Source organism: Myxocyprinus asiaticus, chromosome 22 (genome assembly GCF_019703515.2).
Source record: "Myxocyprinus asiaticus isolate MX2 ecotype Aquarium Trade chromosome 22, UBuf_Myxa_2, whole genome shotgun sequence".
Classification (NCBI taxonomy): Eukaryota; Metazoa; Chordata; class Actinopteri; order Cypriniformes; family Catostomidae; genus Myxocyprinus; species Myxocyprinus asiaticus.
Window position 1 is genome coordinate 23,993,430 of NC_059365.1, and position 20,604 is coordinate 24,014,033.

General features: G+C 38.3%; 1 protein-coding gene and 1 long non-coding RNA gene across 6 annotated transcripts in view; one reads left to right on the top strand and one right to left on the bottom strand.

Moving 5' to 3' along the window:
• The window catches only part of LOC127412968 (protocadherin-1-like), a 240,555-nt gene that overhangs the window by 150,781 nt on the left and 69,170 nt on the right, over window positions 1-20,604 (top strand). The gene's annotated exons all lie outside the window — the stretch shown is intronic.
• The window catches only part of LOC127412993 (uncharacterized), a 62,382-nt gene continuing 53,248 nt past the window's right edge, over window positions 11,471-20,604 (bottom strand). For both annotated transcript variants that reach the window (XR_007892514.1, XR_007892515.1), the window contains exons 2-3: window positions 20,065-20,276; window positions 11,471-12,410 (exon numbers count right to left, since the gene is read on the bottom strand). This is a non-coding gene — a long non-coding RNA (uncharacterized LOC127412993). The remainder of the gene's footprint in view (window positions 12,411-20,064; window positions 20,277-20,604) is intronic.

The following is a 20,604-nucleotide window of genomic DNA, read 5'->3' on the forward strand; positions in this document are numbered from 1 at the left end:
GAAGGGTTTCAACTAGGTCAGCGGAAAAGGATTTCCCATATGTGTCAGCATGACGCAATGTCTCATTCCATTCATCTCAGGGAACTGAGGTTATATACGTAACCGAGACGTTTTGTGGACATAAAGATAGAGAGAGTTCTTTATAGCTTAAGAGCTAACAATTAACATTTGACCTTCAAGGATGTAATTTGTATTGCCTACAAAATTCAAAACACTAATGGAAGCAACTGCTAAATTCACAAAATTTAAATGGATTTGATGCTGTTTGTAACAGTTTACACCTCAGGGGCAGTTTGCTACTTCATATTTGTCTTCCCTAGACAATGCTTAGTCCATACAAGCGCTTAGGGAGTTTGCAGCTGCCACGTGTGCCATATTTACACCTTGCTCAGGGAGTTAGCCTCTACTGCGATTGCCACCTTTGTGTCTAGCGCACAGAGTTAGCCACTGTTGTGGTTACCAGGTCTGTGGCCACCACGGCCATTCCCAGTTTGGAGTTGTGCTTAGGGTGTCAGCCACTACTGTGTGTAGCACTGTTGCCAGGTTCGCCATTTCTCAAGAGATTGATGGCTGCTACTAATCTAAGGGAAATTGTTGTTGTTGTCCATCAACTTCAGAGGATGAAGTCAGCTATGTCGATCTCTAAGGACTAGTCTGACATGCATGAGCACACATATACACACTTGTATACATAGACACACACTCCTTTTTCCCTGTGGTAAGATATGGCTCCTTGTTTATCTCCTGTCCAGCTGGGGCTCTCAGCTGATGTTGTCATGGAAACAGGGTCCTGGTTGTGGTTTGCTGAGCTGTGGGGGTGTGCCTGAAGCTCTGCTGCCCACTTACCTAACCGAGTGTCACACACCCCCACACCCTCATACAACAATAATGATAGGTGTCCTCATAGAATGTCTCATGCTGTCTATATTTAATTCCATGGTGTCTCAGCAGGCAGTACACTGTTTCCAGATATAAAGAGCTCTTACGTTTGGTCCATTGTCACTCCACCTCACCCAGGCACTATGGATTCAAGATCAATACTCACTCTTGGTATGAAGCCTGGCTCTCTCTCTCTCTCTTCGCTCTGTGTGTAAGTGAGGTTTAACCCCACTACAGTCTGTATGTTTTCCTTCCACTCTAGCAGTAAATTGGGCTTGATTGAGCAGGTAATTGAATACTGCTTTAAGTCTCCAGTAGAAAGAATTAACACGTGCCGAAGTGTTTCCCTTAATCGAATTACTCTTTCTATCACTTCAACTTGAAGCAGACTCAAGGAGTTTTCCCTCCAAAAGAGCCTTGCCCTTTCATTTGCATTAGAGTTAATATAAATCTGTGTTAATCAAAATATTAGTAGTTAAATTAGTCAGCTTGGGCACTTTCGGGCATGCACTGTCTGTGATTTAGGATCGGAATAGAATGAGGCAGTTGATTAAATGTGGGATGATGTTTGTAAGTCTCTAAAATGGGAGGCTAATTATCAATGCTAATTGTCAACAGAAATATATATATATATATATATATATATATATATATATATATATATATATATATATATAAAAAAATAGTGACAGAAACATTGCCAAAGTTGGTGTAGAGCGATGGTGGGGTAAGTGTGAGATGAATGAGTTTTGTTTGCACAGGGGGTTTCAAACTTTTTGATGCCAAAGAGCCCCACATATAAAGGCACCTGTGAGGCACCCCATTCTGAAAATACAAAGACAGCTATATATGTTCATATAAAAAGGACCAATTTATATTGTGTAAGAAAAATAGTAAGTGTGATATACAGTGGTGGCCAACAATATAGGCACGCTTGATAAATATGAGCAAAGATGGCTGTGGAAAAAAAAAAATTAATTGTTTATCCTTTTGATCTTTCATTCAGAGAATTCACAAAGATCTATCCTTTAATTGAAGTAAAACAATTGAAAGAGGGGAAATATCTCATTATTAAATAAATATTTTTATCCAAAACACGTTGGCCACAATTTTTGGCACCCCTAGAAATTCTTCTGAGTAAAATATATCTGAAGTATATTCCCATTTATATTTTAATTTTTTTTAGTGCACCTGGGTGACTAGGAACATGAAATTGTTCAGCCATGACTTCCTGTTTCACAGGCATAACACACAGGCCAAAATCCCTTAAACATCAATCACAGTGGGTTAGACTAAAGAATATAGTTCTGATGTGTGGCAAAAGGTTGTTGAGCTTCACAAAATGGGAAGTGGCTATAAGAAAATAGCCAAATCATTGAAAATGCCCATCTCCAATATCAGGGCAATCATGAACAAGTTCCAATCAACTGGAGATCTTAAGCATCGGCCTGGAAAAGGACGTGTATCTATATTGTCTCCACGCACAGTGAGGAGGATGGTTCAAGTGGCCAAAGAATGTCCAAGGATCACAGCTAGAGAATTGCAGAAATTAGGTGGGTCTTGGGGTCAGAAAGTCTCAAAAAAATATCACCTACATCTCCACAAGTTGTTTGGGAGGGTTTCAAGATAAAAAAGCCTCTGCTCTCATCCAACAACAAACTCGAGCATCTTCAGTTTGCCAGACACTACTGACTCTTCAAATGTGACCGGGTTCTATGATTAGATGAAACAAAAAAAATAACTTTTTGGCAGCAAACACCAGAGATGGGTTTGGCACACACAGAGATGAAGTACCGCCCAATGCCTATGGTTAAATGTGGTGCTGGATCTTTAATGTTGTGGGGCTGTTTTTCTTCCAGAGGTCCTGGACATCTTGTTCGGATACATGGCATCACGGACTCTATCAAATACCAACAGACAAAAAATCTAAACCTGTCTGCCTCTGCCAGAAAGCTTACAATGGGCCCTGGTTGGACCTTCCAGCTGGACAATGATCCAAAACAAACATCAAAATCAACACAAAAATGGTTCACTGACCACAAAATCAAGGTTGTGCCATGGCCATCCCAGTCCTGAACCCCATAGAAAATGTGTGGGGTGAACTGAAAAGGAAAGTCCACCAACATGGACATGTGAATTTGAAGGATCTGTAGAGATTCTGTATGATGGACAGCTCTCAGATCCCTTGCCAGGTGTTCTCCAACCTCATTAGGAATTAAAAGAGAAGACTCAGAGCTGTTATCTTGGCAAAGGGAGGTTGCAAAAAGTATTGAATGAAAGGGTGCCAATAATTATGGCCAATGCGTTTTGGAGAAAATATTTATTTAATAATGAGATATTTCCACTGTTTAATTAAAGGTTAGATTTTTGTGATTTATTTTATTTTATTTTATTTTTTATGAAAGATCATAGCCTTCTTTGCTCATATTTTTGGCCACAACTATTTTTTTTTTTTTATTTGCAGTTCTTCCCATAAGGCCTGCACCCCTGAGTCTTCTCTTTACTGGTAGAATTCAATGAAGCTGTCAGCTGAGGACGTGTGAGGCATATATTTCTCAAACTAGATACTCTGATGTACTTATCCTCTTGTTTAGTTGTATATCTTGCCTTCCACATCTCTTTCTGTCCTTGTTAGAGACAGTCTTTGTCTTTGAAAACTGCAGTGAACACCTTTGTATGAAATCTTCAGTTTTTTTTTTTTTTTTTTTTTTGGCAATTTCAAGCATTGTATAGCTTTCATTCCTCAAAACAATGATTGACTGATGAGTTTCTAGAGAAAGCTGTTTCTTTTTTTTGACATTTTTGACCTAATATTGACCTTAAGACATGCCAGTCTGTTGCATACTGTGGCAACTAAAAAACAAACACAAAGACAATGTTAAGCTTCATTTAACTAACCAAATAGCTTTCAACTGTGTTTGATGTAATGGCAAGATTTTCTCATACCAAATTAGCAATTTAGCATGATTACTCAAGGATAACGTGTTGGAGTGATGGCTGCTGGAAATGGGGCCTGTCTAGATCTGATAAAAAAAAAAATACATTTTTTCAAATAGTGATGGTGCTGTTTTTTTACATCAGTAATGTCCTGACTATACTTTGTGATCAGCTGAATGGCACTTTGGTGAATTAAAGTACCAATTTCCTTCCGAAACAGCAAAATCTGTACATTATTCAAACTTTTGGCTGCCAGTGTGTGTGTGTGTGTGTGTATATATATATATATATATATATATATATATATATATATATATATATATATATATATACAGCTCTGGGAAAAAAAAATAGTTACGTATATACACTACCAGTCAAAAGTTTTGAAACACTTGACTGAAATGTATCTCATGATCTTAAAAATCTTTGTGTATGTTTAAATGTTTGAAATTAGTTTTGTAGACAAAAATATAATTGTGCCACCATATTAATTTATTTCATTATAAATATATATATATATATATATATATATATATATATATATATATATATATATATATATATATATACATACAGGTATATATATATATATATATATATATATTTTTTTTTTTTTTTTTTTTTTTTAAAGAAAATAATAAAGAAAAGCAGCCAATAAGTGCCCAACATAGATGGGAACTCCTTCAATACTGTTTGAAAAGCATCCCAGGGTGATATCTCAAGAAGTTGGTTGAGAAAATGTCAAGAGTACACGTCTGCAAATTCTAGGCAAAGGGTGACTACTTTGAAGATGCTTAACACAGTTTTGATTTATTTTGGATTTTGTTTAGTCACAACATAATTCCCATAGTTCCATTTATGTTATTCCATAATTTTGATGACTTTACTATTTTTCTAAAATGTGAAAAAAAAAAAGTGATATATATATATATATATATAAAGAATGAGTAAGTGTTTCAAAACTTTCGACCGATAGTGTATATTTAAGCAATACCACACGAGCAAGAGTGCGATATGGCCCTACATAACATCAGCACGAGGCCGCAGGCTGAGTGCCGTACGTAATCACAACAGTGCTGATTTAGGGCCATGTAGCACGATTGCGAGTGTGATGTTGCTTATATACAACAGTTCAATGAACAAGTACATTTTTAAAAATGAGGAAAAACTGATTACGGTCACAAAAAACGCTTTTGTGCATGGAACTACTTTCTTACGCCACAGATCAGAATCTGCTGTTGCTGGTTCAAACCAAATGATGCGTCCAAGCCTCTCAAAAACATCACTTAAAACTACTAGTATCACGGCTTGGGCTGTTTCTAACATGTTATTGGAGAAACAAGGATGTGTGTGCGTGTGTGTGTGTGTGAGAGAGAGAGAGAGAGAGAGAGAGAGAGAGAGAGAGAGAGAGTGTGCGGTCACCTGTTGATGGTGCTGTAGTCTGTTAGTGAGCTTTCTGAAGATAATGTCATTTTGATTAAATGCATCCTATTTTCTCAGTGGAAAAATATCCATTCAAGCCGGGGTATTCCTCTCTATTTTGTGGTAGCCGGTGTGCAAGAGTCATTCACTACTGTAGAAACTGCAATCTCTCCCATTTTGTCCTCTCCAGTGTGGAAAGTCAGATATGAGGTAAGCGCCTTGAATTTGTGTAATTAATCAGTCTGTTGTGTCTCACCTGTGATGAGCCTTATATTATGCTGAAGTTGTTAGTTTAAAAGCCGTTTAGATCTATTTCCTAGCTTTAGTAGTGTAGTAGTAATATGAGCAATCATGGAGTGTTGTTGACTATAAACACCGAGTGACGCTGACTCACTTCACATCACCAACTTGCTCATATTACACACAAAAATGGTCTTTTGCCTCCACCTGCTGGCTAAAATATGCAATGTCACAAAATTAAATGTAAAGAGACAGATGGCTCTTAACACATCTGCACTACTATTGCACTTTAGTTTAGAACGGCACGAACACAAGCAGAGTGATACACACAATGAAGCATCCGAGTTCTGATGGTGTGAGACCATCAACACTCATGGAATGTCTCTCGTCCAATCAGATTCGAGGACCAGAACTTACTGTTGTATATATATATATATATATATATATATATATATATATATATATATATATATATATATATATATATATATATGTCCATTCCCCTTGCAACGTTATCCGTGACATGTTTGCCTGCATGTGTGTCCCATTCAGTGTGTCTGCATGTGTTAGTATGTGTACACCTTGTAGCATTTGTGACTCAGTCAACCTGTTCTTATCGTTTTGTTGATGCTGCCTGCTGTAGTTGTGTGCCACGGAGATTGGGCTTTATCGTGTCAAAAGCTTGACTGTTTGAGCAACCCACTGCCACTACTTCTGCCAAAAAACACACAAGCAAGCGAACACTTCTCACACAAGGTCCCTGTGACCGCCGGGGCCAGAATCAATTTCCTGTGTCAGATTGAAAGTGTGCGGCACTGCTCCGCCCTCAGTTTTAATCCTTTCCTCCTTTTCTCTTTCTCATCTTTCAGTCGACATGAAGACCTATGACTTCTCTTTTGCTGGGATATTAGTCCTGTCTTGGCTCATCGCAGATAATAATGAACCATGCCAGCTTTTTCTCTCTTGACTTGTGTACTTGTTTCTTTTGCCTCTGAAATGCTAGGTGGGACAAATGTGATATGTCCATCCAGGCACCCAGGCAGGAACTGCTTTCAGCACATTTTTGACCCTGTTTGCTCTGCGTTTACCTGACTTGCATGACTTCTTTAGTTACTCTGGTGCTAAAATAACACAGACAGTGTGTGCAAATAAGCCATGCTATTACATTTGTTTTTTTTTTTTTTTTTTTTTTTTTTTAGTCCTGAAGACAAAAAGATAGGGAAAGTGAAGGAGCGAAGTAAAAATAAAGAATATAAAGTGATGAATGATTGGGACAAGAAAAAAAAACATGAGAGAAACTTGAAGGATTAACACAGTATAAACATGATGCAAAGTAATGAAACCAAGAGGAAGAGACAACAAAAACAAAATATCTGAAGGAGAAATTATGACAGAAGGTGGTATTAAAGAGAGGAGAGAGAGAGAGAGAGAGAGAGAGAGAGAGAAGGAGAAATGAGTTTAGCTCTGGCTTGTTTTTCAATCAAAATAATTTACATAAATAGCTACAGCATAAAAATGAAATCAATGAGGTTTATTCCCACTCTGCTGACTTAAACAGGGGCAAATGTGCTAAATAGTGCAGCTACTATTACACATATTGGTATTTCTGATGCTGTAGTCAGTTTTGGATAGATTGTATATTGGTTACAATACAACACGTTTTAGACAAAGGTGGTCCACTTATGCAAATCGGGCATATTCCTGTGCTGATTACTTCAGCGAAGAGACTATTAATGTTTATTTTCGTAGTCAGGTCAGATTGGGCTTAGTTTTACCCCAAGCATTTAGTTAGGATACTTATTTGCATTTTAGCTTAGCTCAACCAACTCATTATCCACTTGTTCTGCAGGTTCAAGATAAAAAAAATCCTTTGCATGTTAAACCTGTGACCTTCTCATCTGCCATTGAGTGCTGTTAACAAGAGCATGGCAAAAGGGAGGACTTTGCGTGGAGTCAGCGTTTAGCTGGAGCTAGTGTTTAGTAATTTATTGAGAGGTTGATAATAAGCAGGGGAGGAAAAAATCGGTTAAGTATTGATTTAAAATTGATTTACAGTTTGCATTGGAGTGGCGGCATGATTAGCCTGCTCAGCTTTGAGTAGTTTTCCTCTCTTTTTTTCTTCACCACTGGGGAGGGTTTGTTTAGTGCTGACTTTACAAGACTTATTTTTTTTCTCAAAGTTGGTGTGTAAGTGTGTGTGTAAAGTAACGGTAAAACAGGTAACTGCACACTGAGAGCTAGAAGCGCTATAATGAAAGGAAACTATTTTGTACTTTGACATAAGACAGTGTATCTGGTTAGATGAAACAAGTTAGAACATGGCATCAGAAACAGCTAGTCAAAGTTAAACATGCACATATGATCAGAAGTGAGATAAGCATGCTCAAAAAAGCACTGATTACAGCTGGTGAAAGGATGGATGAATGGACGGATGGATGTACAGAATGATGAATGGACGGAGGGATGGATGGATGGGCGGCCATTTCAAAAGGTTCATATCGTCATGGTAACAATCTATTTTACTATTTACATTGCAACTGGGATTTAAAATGCTCCACTCAGTTATCAGCTAGTTATGATAGATGGATGGATGGATGGGCAGTCTTTGTAACAGGTTCAAATCATCCTGGATTCTCTGTTCTTTACAATGTGTGAAAGTGAAGGACAAACAGAGGGATGGAGTGATAGGTGGGTGTATGACAGAACACATTGGACCACTTGTCTGTCAGAGTTTTGGGAATGATGGTTAAGTTTGTGTTTCTGTTTGTGCATGGAGCTGTGGTTTCAGGGTGATGCAGTGGGAAGTGTTGTACATTATCTTTAACCAATTTAATTTATGCATCTTAAGCACTCATGCACAAGCTAACATTAGGTATGAAAATGTCATGTCTGTGTAGTAAATCATGTGCACATTCTAGTCTTTATGAAACATACTTTTGAACCAGCACTTCCCCTCTGCAATCCATCATACCCCCCCCCCAGCTCTCACCCCATCCCAGTTTCCATCTATAATGCATGCATGTGTGCTGCTTTCACTTGCTGCAATACACTATGGAACCGCATTGATTTTTTTTTTTTTTTAAGCCACAGTAAGGTTGATCTCAAATCAATCAGAACCTGGTTGCTCAGGTAAGACACACTGATCTGGCATCAGTCGTGCCTATGCCTCCTTTTACTGAGTAACAAACCCAAGTTTTGTCAATGGCTTGCAGCATCAGGTCCACCTGCGGAGGTCAGCAGTGGGTTGTTGGTGTTTTGAGCCATGTTGTGCTGATGGGATTAGAATAGATGTGACCCCAAAAGGTAATTCCGGCATGCAACAGTCAAGGAGAGAGGGATAGAGCTTATTAAAATACGTTCAGCGGTACAAGCGGCTTATGCACACAGAAGCTTTTATTGAGCAACCGTGCAGGCTGAGCGGAAAAACTTCCTTGAATATCTCCCAGCTCTTATTCCCTGAGATAGATACACGCAGTCACTCCCGCTTCACACATCCAAACTACACACCGGGGGAATTTTTTTGCTGAGGTTTTAGCATTTTGTGTGGGAGAGTTGACATGTCGGTTGCTGCATTTTGTATGTCACCGACTAACAGGAGCAGAACCAACAGTTCAAGGCTTTAACCAGACACACAGATTTATATGTGCTTACTTAGTGGTAACAGATAATAAATAGTGAAATTAGATCTCATAAAATGTGTGGGTGGTTTTAGATGTGTGTGTGTGAGCTGCAATTTGATGCCTGCTGTTTTCAATGCATTAATTAGATGTTACAGAAATTAGATTGCACTAACATATTAAGAGGCTGTAGTCTTGCTCAGCCCTTCCAAATGCCTTAACCAATCTGAATTAAGCAATGTCCATTGATGTTTGCCATACATCTTACTTTGGGGACATATATATATAGTGTGTGTATATATATATATATATATACAGGGTTGGGAGGGTTACTTTTGAAATGTATTCCACTCCAGATTACAGAATACTTGATGTAAAATTTAATTTGTAACGTATTCCGTTAGATTACTCATGGTCATTAACGTATTCTAAATACTTTGGATTACTTCTTCAGCACTGGTAGTTTAAAACCTAAATATCTTATGCAGTGTTGTTTCTAAAACAAGATAAATCAAATTGATCTTGTTTTAAGGATTTTTTGATATTTTTACAGGAAAACAATACAAAAATTATCAAGAATATGATTTTTGCCCAAATATCAGAGGTTGACTAGAAAAAAAGAAATTATGATCTAATGTGAATTTTCTTGATAAAAAATATGATTGTGCCTGGTAACGTGCGTGTAAAATGGCTAGACTTTTACACAATTTAATTTACACAAGGTTTATTTCTATTTCTTCTGCTCCAAACTTCTCTGTCTGCTCGTATGAATGTAACACATCATAAGAAAGTGTTTCACTGCTGTTCAAATGCACTTTGGATCGCATCATTTATATGTATAAATGTTTTCCATCTGAAAGGACTAAATATTAAATGAAACAAATGACAATAAAATGCAAAGTAATCTCTTCAGTAATCAAAATACTTTTTGAATGTAACTGTATTCTAACTACCAATGATTTAAATTGTAACTGTAGTGGAATACAGTTACTTATATTTTGTATTTTAAATACATAATCCCGTTACATGTATTTCGTTACTCCCCAACACTGTGTGTGTGTGTGTGTGTATATATATATATATTTTATTTCATTACTCTGACTGAATGACCATCTTCCCTCAATCGCCTCGGACTGGAAAGCATATCACATCCGCCATCCCTGATCATGCCATGGTCACACCCCCTTTTAATTATATCACAATATTCCAAATGGATACTTTGTTTTCCCTTTTAATTTTTAATTCATTTTTATTTAAAAGATGATGCGGTGCTGGCTGACATTTTCAGATGGTACCTTACCACACACTCCACAGTTTTAGCACAATTTATGGGCTTTTCAGGTGGTCCCTTACCCACCTTGGGGCAAAATTTCCAATGAATACCAAGGTTAAATTAACGATCTTGAACGATTTTGCCGTGCCACCATTGGACCAGCTTAATAGGGGACAAATCGTGTCCCCTATTGACTTGATACAGGATGCATCATTTCATCTTTAAATGTGGGACGATCCCGTATTTTACGGGACGAGTGACAACCCTTCCTGTTATTGAACACTTTCACTCATGGATTAAATTAATCATGGCTAACTGTGAATAGAAAATTTCTGCAATGGCATCAGTAACTTATAACTATTGTGTTTGAAAAATGCTGCATCCATGCCCTTAGGTGTCAGTGTAATTCAAGACTCCATACACAAACATTAATGAGTGCACCCTTAAACACCAGTTCTTAACCAAACTTGGGAAACTAGTCCTGCATTTGTCCAGCATTCCAACAACATTTTGTGAAAGTTGCCTAAGAGCATGAAAGTGTTTGCGTGTGTTTACCTTGTGCACCCTCCCCTAATATGTGTCTCAGCTTTGTAGCTTAGGGCATTTTGAGGTTGAGAGAGAAAGGTTGAGACAGAATCTTAAGAAGCAGGATATTTGATTCTGATGTAAGACCATCTGTTGCTATTGATTTCTGTTTCTTTCCTCAGGATGAGTGCCACTTTTTTAAGCCACTTTTCGCCTCAGGCAATTTACTGTAGTTCATTGTTTCCCTTCTTCTCAATGGTGCATGTTTTTGTGGAAGTGGGGTGGGTGGGTGGGTGTGTGGTGGTGGGGGCGGATTCTTACTCTGCCCGGGAAATATGTAATATTTAAAATATGTTAAATATTTTAGGGTGCTAATGTGAACACACACATACAGTATACACAAGCATGCAAAAAATGCACGTCTCTAACTGAATGCCACGCTTGAGTTACCGTGACCCTTTATAAGGTGAAGAGCCGGTTCTTCCTAATAATATCTCTAATCCTTGCATTAGCTCAGTGTCAACCACTATAACAGGTGCTGTCTTATTCTCATCTTGATTTATCATTAGTAGTTTTACAGGTAGTTAGGCTTACATGTTTTCATTCATTTGTTAAATTCAAACATTGTGTTTAAATGTTCAAACATAGGTCAGGACATTTAGGCCTTTGTCAACCAGGGATTAAGGTGTATGTCTTGGCACACCCTTGTTTTAGGTAAGAAATAAAAAGGGTAAGATATAAACAAACAGATTAATGATCTTTCAAGTGCCCCATGCTATTGGCAAAGACGAAGCTCTCTAGCATGTGGCAACGACTCTTTCTTGGAGTCGGTCTCACTAAACCAGTCAGTCTGGCTGGATGAAGTCATGGATATAGAGCAACGTTTAGAAGGATGATTGCACCTGCAGCACATTGCCGTCATTCTCTTTTATTGAAGTGAAGCATATGGAGAAAAAGGCACAACAGTGCAATGGCCGTCTATCAAATCCACTTAGAGAATGAACGGATAAGGGGACTTACTGGGCTCATCTTTTGTTTGCCTGCTCCTGTGTGTCTGGATCCCGCTACGAGTGCTACATAATCCCATCAAAGGCAGAGCATAGCCACCCCTGCATCTACCAGAAGGACCACTGATTACTGAACGGAAGATTAGGATTACGCAGGCAACAGATTGGGACAGATTGAAATACTCGAACCCCCTCCAAATGAATAAATAAGTAATCAAAAAGATTAATAGGAATAAATAAGCAAAAATGCGCATCAACACATAAAGGCAAAAGGGAAATGGCTGTTTAGAGGCCAGATAAAATGTCTCTTTGAAATGTACAGAATAATTTGACATGAACCAATATCCATCCATTACTGGTTTTACATTTCAGATACAAAAAGTTGTTTTCCATCCATTGCACAGGCTCTCAGATGGTCTAATCGGAGTCGAGCTGCTCAGATTCATGGGGCTAAATCTTCTAAAATCCTGGCTGCATGCAGGAAGCTTAGAGTCCAACCGGCTCCAAATCCTGAGGATGGACAGAAGATAAAGAAAGAGAGAGAAAGAGGAGGAGAGCTATTTTTAGGTGCCTAGCCACGTATGGTTGTTTATTTGTGATGTGGCATGATGTAAAGAGTTTATTTCATACACTTCTGCAGTGCCCCCAGAAAGTATTTGGACACTTATGTTTCACTTAAAAATGGATGAATGTCTCTGCATTATATTAAAGCAATATCACACGAGTAAGAGTGCTGTATGGCCCTATATCAGTACGGCTGTGATTCTGTCATAGGGATGAATGAAAAACAGGAATGAATGAATAGACACAAATCTAGCTGCTTTTAGACATACAGGTGCATCTCAATAAATTAGAATGTCGTGGAAAAGTTCATTTATTTCAGTAATTCAACTCAAATTGTGAAACTCCTGTATTAAATAAATTCAATGCACACAGACTGAAGTAGTTTAAGTCTTTGGTTCTTTTAATTGTGATGATTTTGGCTCACATTTAACAAAAACCCACCAATTCACTATCTCAACAAATTAGAATATGGTGACATGCCAATCAGCTAATCAGCTCAAAACACCTGCAAAAGTTTCCTGAGCCTTCAAAATGGTCTCTCAGTTTGGTTCACTAGGCTACACAATCATGGGGAAGACTACTGATCTGACAGTTGTCCAGAAGACAATCATTGACACCCTTCACAAGGAGGGTAAGCCACAAACATTCATTGCCAAAGAAGCTGGCTGTTCACAGAGTGCTGTATCCAAGCATGTTAACAGAAAGTTGAGTGGAAGGAAAAAGTGTGGAAGAAAAAGATGCACAACCAACCGAGAGAACCGCAGCCTTATGAGGATTGTCAAGCAAAATCGATTCAAGAATTTGGGTGAACTTCACAAGGAATGGACTGAGGCTGGGGTCAAGGCATCAAGAGCCACCACACACAGACGTGTCAAGGAATTTGGCTACAGTTGTCGTATTCCTCTTGTTAAGCCACTCCTGAACCACAGACAACGTCAGAGGCGTCTTACCTGGGCTAAGGAGAAGAAGAACTGGACTGTTGCCCAGTGGTCCAAAGTCCTCTTATCAGATGAGAGCAAGTTTTGTATTTCATTTGGAAACCAAGGTCCTAGAGTCTGGAGGAAGGGTGGAGAAGCTCATAGCCCAAGTTGCTTGAAGTCCAGTGTTAAGTTTCCACAGTCTGTGATGATTTGGGGTGCAATGTCATCTGCTGGTGTTGGTCCATTGTGTTTTTTGAAAATCAAAGTCACTGCACCCGTTTACCAATAAATTTTGGAGCACTTCATGCTTCCTTCTGCTGACCAGCTTTTTAAAGACGCTGATTTCATTTTCCAGCAGGATTTGGCACCTGCCCACACTGCCAAAAGCACCAAAAGTTGGTTAAATGACCATGGTGTTGGTGTGCTTGACTGGCCAGCAAACTCACCAGACCTGAACCCCATAGAGAATCTGTGGGGTATTGTCAAGAGGAAAATGAGAAACAAGAGACCAAAAAATGCAGATGAGCTGAAGGCCACTGTCAAAGAAACCTGGGCTTCCATACCACCTCAGCAGTGCCACAAACTGATCACCTCCATGCCACACCGAATTGAGGCAGTAATTAAAGCAAAAGGAGCCCCTACCAAGTATTGAGTACATATACAGTAAATGAACATACTTTCCAGAAGGCCAACAATTCACTAAAATTTTTTTTTTTATTGGTCTTATGATGTATTCTAATTTTTTGAGATAGTGAATTGGTGGGTTTTTGTTAAATGTGAGCCAAAATCATCACAATTAAAAGAACCAAAGACTTAAACTACTTCAGTCTGTATGCACTGAATTTATTTAATACACAAGTTTCACAATTTGAGTTGAATTACTGAAATAAATGAACTTTTCCATGACATTCTAATTTATTGAGATGCACCTGTATATGCTGCTCTTACGCTTTAGTTTAGAACACCACAAACACAAGCGGAATGATACAAACAGTAAAGCGTCCCAGTGCTGATGGTGTGAGCTATCAGCACTCTTGGAACACCTCTCGTTCAGTCAGATATTAGGACCGAAATAGCTGTTGTATAAAACAAATGATCAAACCAATGACTTTTCTTTAATACATTATATAGCACAAACACACTTTTCAAATACAGCATTAAAAAAAAAAAAAAAAAAAAAAAGTATGTTAGGTGTCAAATGATAAAACAATATATATCTATATCTATATCTATATCTATATATATATATTGTTCGAAGAAAAAAAAAAGGGACTTGTGTGAACCTAAGAGGAAATTACTTTATACGTACACTAAAATGACATTGAGACCAGTTGGCTAAAAGTTATTTAGAAAAAAAATTGGCTAAGAAAGGTTAGATCAGAGAAAAGGTCTGGTATTTTTTTCATATTTTATGTCTTATGCAATGACGTTCAGACATGTTCAAGTGTGGCTTAAGTGTCCAGTAGTGTCAAAATACTTTGCATCAGTTTCAGTTCATCTAATTTTGTTTTCCCTTTCTTTTATCATCCATTTGAAAAAATAAATAAAATAATAATAATAATAATAATAATATATATAAAAACTCAGCAAAAAAAGAAACGTCCTCTCACTTTCAACTGCTTTTATTTTCAGCAAACTTAACATGTTTAAATATTTGTATGAACATAATAAGATTCAACAACTAAGACAAAAACTGAACAAGTTTCACAGACATGTAACTAACAGAAATGGAATAATGTGTCCCTGAACAAAGTGTGTGGGGGGGAGGGGGTCAAAATCAAAAGTAACAGTCAGCATTAAGTACTGCAGTGCATCTCCTCCTCACAATATTTTCCAGATCTTGCTGTAAGATGTTACCCCACTCTTCCACCAAGGCACTTGCAAGTTCCCGGACATTTCTGGGGGGAGTGGCCCTAGCCCTCATCCTCCGATCTGACAGGTCCCAGATGTGCTCAATGGGATTGAGATCCGGGTTTTTCGCTGACATTCCTGTTTTGCAGGAAATCACGCACAGAATGAGCAGTATGGCTGGTGGCATTGTCATGCTAGAGGGTCATGTCAGGATGAGCTTGCAGGAAGGGTACCACATGAGGGAGGAGGATGTCTTCCCTGTAACGCACAGCATTGAGCTTGCCTGCAATGACAACAAGCTCAGTCCGATGATGCTGTGACACACCGCCCCAGACCATGACAGACCCTCCACCTCCAAATCGATCCCGCTCCAGACAGAGTACAGGCCTCTGTGTAATGCTCATTCCTTCGATGATAAATGCGAGTCCGACCATCATCCCGGTGAGACAAACCACAACTCGTCAGTGAAGAGCACTTTTTGCCAGTCCTGTCTGGTCCAGCGAAGGTGGGTTTGTGCCCATAGGCGACGTTGTTGCAAGTGATGTCTGGTAAGGACCTGCCTTACAACAGGCCTACAAGCCCTCAGTCCAACCTCTCTCAGCCTATTTGGACAGTCTGAGCACTGATGGAGGGATTGTGCATTCCTGGTGTAACTCAGGCAGTTGTTGTTGCCATCCTGTACCTGTCCCGCAGGTGTGATATTCGGATGTACCTATCCTGTGTAGGTGTTGCTACATGTGGTCTGCCACTGCGAGAACGATCAGCTGTCCTTCCTGTCCCCCTGTAGCACTGTCTTAGGCATCTCACAGTACGGACATTGCAATTTATTGCCCTGGCCACATCAGCAGTCCTCATGCCTCCATGCAGCATGCCTAAGGCACGTTCATGCAGATGAGCAGGGACCCTGAGCATCTTTCTTTTGGTGTTTTTCAGAGTCAGTAGAAAGGTCTCTTTAGTGTCCTAAGTTTTTATAACTGTGACCTTAATTGCCTACCGTCTGTAAGCTGTTAGTTTCTTAACGACCGTTCCACAGGTGCATGTTCATTAATTGTTTATGGGTCATTGAATAAGCATGGAAAACATTGTTTAAACCCTTTACAATAAAGATCTGTATTTGGATTTTTACAAAATTATCTTTAAAATACAGTGTCCTGAAAAAGGGACATTTCTTTTTTTGCTGAGTTTATATATAATTTTTTTCTGAAAGTCTGACCAGTATGTCATGTCCTGTGGACATTCCCTCTTGAGTCCAGCCTGTTGTACAGTCACTCATGCTGCCATTCAAAGCTGTTACTGAAGGCTGTATGAAAGGTCACACTGGAAGGCTTCATGCTTCCCTATTACAGCACTGTCCATGGCTGAATGGTACACGCAGGTCAGAATGGGCAAGAGCCTGCAGTCTCTCACATCCTCTCCAACATCACAGTGATTCTAGAACTTTACACAATGTCAAACCTATACTGCAAAACTTGATGTTGGTCTTCTTCCTTCTTTCTTTCTTTCTTTCTTTCTTTCTTTCTGTATTTATTTATTTCTCCTATGTTTTGTCTCCATCTACTTCAGACATATACAAATGAAATTAACATTAAATAAGATTAGTAAATGCAGTAAAATTACTGTTCACTGTTAGTTCATTTTAACTAATGTTGTTAACTTATGTTAACAAATGGAACCTTATTGTAAAGTGTTACCAATTTACTTCTTCCTGGGGTAACATAATGTAACATATTAGTAAGCATAACCATACACACACACACACACACACACACACACACACACGCGCGCGCGCGCGCGCGCTCAATGCTTACTACTATGTTACAGTATGTTGACCAAGAAATATTATTATTATTATTTTTTTTAAGGTGCACTTTTTTTAAGGTAATTTTCCTATGCGTTAAATATTAAGCCCTATTCATACAGGATTCGTTTTCTTAATGTCTTTTGAGTTACAATTAGTATCACCCAACGTCTGAGATTTAATGTACTGATTCGGACGTGACTAAAGATCTCTGTGTTCATTATAGAGGTTGGAGTGTCTGTTTTCTAGATGTGGGCGATACAAAGGGGTTGAACACATAATATAGATGATAAAATTAAAGTATCTTTTAAACTTCGTAAGTTTAAATAAAAAAATTACTTATTTAAAAAATATATATTTTAAATAATCATTTAATTTATTTATTTAATTGTAATTTATTAATTATACATTATAAATTACTTATTTAAATTTTTTTGCATGAGTTTACGGAAGTGGCTGCTTATAATAAACCCAATGAAATAAACAATATTTATCTGTCAATTATATATTTATAACATTATGTAATTGAGCTGAAAAATTAAGGTGAGTATCTTACCTGATATTACAGTGGCCAGCCATAACAGTTTCCACGATTTCACTCTCCTTGTTAATTTTATTTTCTTATTTTTTTAGTCGGATGGCAACAAATCTACATCCACATTGAAAGACGCGTAGCAGGCAGGAGATTGGCGCACATAAATACGATCTCATGTAGGTCAAAATACATCAGGAGAAGCATTGTAAAAATTCAAAATCAGCAATCACAGACATTCGCATTTGGACGTGATTAGATTTCTCAGAGGACCCTTAGTTAGCTGAAAAACAGTAGGTAATTTGCTTTGGAATTTTTACAGAGGTTGTATGAGAAAAACACAGATTTGTCAGATTCGGACGGGATTAGAATCACAAAGTACGTCTATAGCCCTGTTCAGACGTCAATTGTTTCTCAGGGTGACATCTGTAAAAGTTCATTTTCATGGCTCCTCTGTGATAAAACTCATGCGTTCGGATGACAATTAAATCACGGGGGACGAGCGAGACTTTTTGTCGATCACATGATTGCAGTTGTGCTTGTTATTTGGAAAATTCATCAATCCACAAACTGTGTCCTCTGTATTTGCGTTTAAATATGTTTGGAATTACGCTAAAGTGAAAATTTTATTTTTAAAGCATGAGGGAACCATGCTGCAAAGCACTGCGGACATGTAGAGTGTACATTTTGACATACGGAGCAAGCCAAAATTCTTGCAAAGAGCAATTAAACGAATAAAAAAACTGTAGAGACAATGCAGCCACATAAATCTGTCAGTGGCGGTGCGCATGTTTCGTAACCCGCATCACCTCAGTTGCGCCGCTTGCGCGCTCTCTCCTAAGTGCACGAATGGAGAGATAGAAGCCGCACATATCAAGGAGAGTAAAGATAGTTAAAATGAAATTTTATGAGCTATGGTAAAAATGGTTTTCTTATGTTTTATCTATCAAAATGACAGACATAATTTGGAATTATCTGTCAGTGTTTAAAAAGTGGAAGTGGAAATTGAACCTTTCAAATAAGATAGACATTAACCCAGCAACTTTTCTGGGACTACTCGACCCGTATAAATGAGTAGGCCTAGTCATGCAAGCCCTATGTATAAATGTAATTAGTAAACGTTTCTACATTAAAATGTGATATATTAAAATCGTATTACATTGCTGCCATAATAATGGACCATTTCAAAAGTTTACGTGATCTGGCTCTCGTTTTTATTTCCCTTCTACTTAAGAGTTCCCACTCACTGTGGTGGAGCAGCGATGTAATTTTATTATTGTGAATTATTTCAGAAATTTCTGTTACTCAATCCTCCAACTTTCACAACTGTCCATTACCGCCAGAGCTGTTACGAAACGTAGCAGTGGTCAAAAAGGATTTCCAAAACAGCTTTTGGATTATAAACTCAGAGATGTGGATTTAGACGGTAATTAAATTACCACACGTCCTTGGTGTTTGTCAAAAAACAGTAGGTAATTTGGCCGGGAATTTTCTCATGGGAGGTGGGAGAAAAACATCGACATTTTGGATTCGGATGGCAATAAAATCACTTACTACCCCCTTTAAATGCTGGAACTACCTCACGTCCCCATGTAAAATAATTGCCATCCAAACAGGGCTTATGAAACACAAATTTATCTAACCTCCTCAGGGAAAACTAGTCCTGTCCAAATAGGGCTTTTGACACAAAACAAAAAAAAAAATGTGATGAAAGGGAATTAAGTTACTCAGCTTCACAGCTCCAGTGTGGATCAGCTGCAGTTAATAAACTTCATGCATCCACACTGATAGGTATCACTATAAATTCCAAGACCTCTAGGCCTAATACATGGCAGCGAAAACAAAAACTTACTGAATGAACCTGTATTCAATTTCCAATTCAATGCAATTTTAGTGATTTATTTTTGGAGGTGAGTGTTTAGTTCAAGAGCGGAGCTTTGAGGTCTATAATCCACAAGGAGGTGAAATTAACTCCTCAAATTATTTTTAACCGGTCCTCGAACCCCTTCTGTCTGTGAAGCATAGTGATGTCATCTTCTCAGTCTGTAGCAGTCATGCTGGGTGGTGTCTTGCTACCTGCAGTCTTTTGCACTAGCATGCCAGGCTCGTCTCACACAACTCCGCCTCTCTCTCTTTTACATAGCAGTTGAACTTTATATAGCATAATTCACTGGACAAAGATCTGCTAAATTGTCAGAGACTAAATAGTTAGATACTTCTCTCTTTAGGAGGTCATGAGAAAGATTGATTCTTTCCTTTTCATCTCCATTTGTCTCCCAGATAATGATTACACAGTGCTGATTCAATACAAATCTGCAAAAGTAATAGGCTATTTGTAAAACAAAGATAAATTTGTAAGAAACCTATCCGAGCTCACACAAAAGATGACAGAGTCACATTTATAAGCAAATGTTTCGGTAGATTTAAAAACAGAGAGGTGTCTCGATCATCTGCCTCTCAATCTTTTACTCGCTTTAATACACAGACACATACACTCACACACACAGAGGAACAGCAGGGTCTGATCTTGCCCAGGGCACATGGAGTCGTGCTCACACAGTGGAAAGGAGCCAGTGATTGTGGAGAGGTCCCATAGTGCTCCGAGGCTGCACAGTATATGCGGGTATGTGTGTATAGTGACACTAACACTCCTTAGGGGATAGAAATACACATCATGGGTCAGCTGCTGTCACTGGAGCACATCCACTCATCTGGAAGAAGAGAGCACATCAGGGCTAGTGGTAGACAAATAAATTACAGAATACATTTATGTGTGCGGCTGAAAAAGTAAATCTCTATTGTCATTACTAAATAAACTGAGTTTACAGTATTGATTCATACAAAAATTTCTGACCTGGGATTAGAAACAAAATGTTTTGATTTATTTTTTTCTCATTCTGAACAAAAAACGTATTTTTACGGTCCAGCTCCAGCGTTACGTGGTCTCCTTTCCAAATGGTATTCGGTCAGAGAACTAGAGAACAGTCAATAACACTCTTTTTTGTGCAATAATTACATTATTAACCGGTTAATATTAAA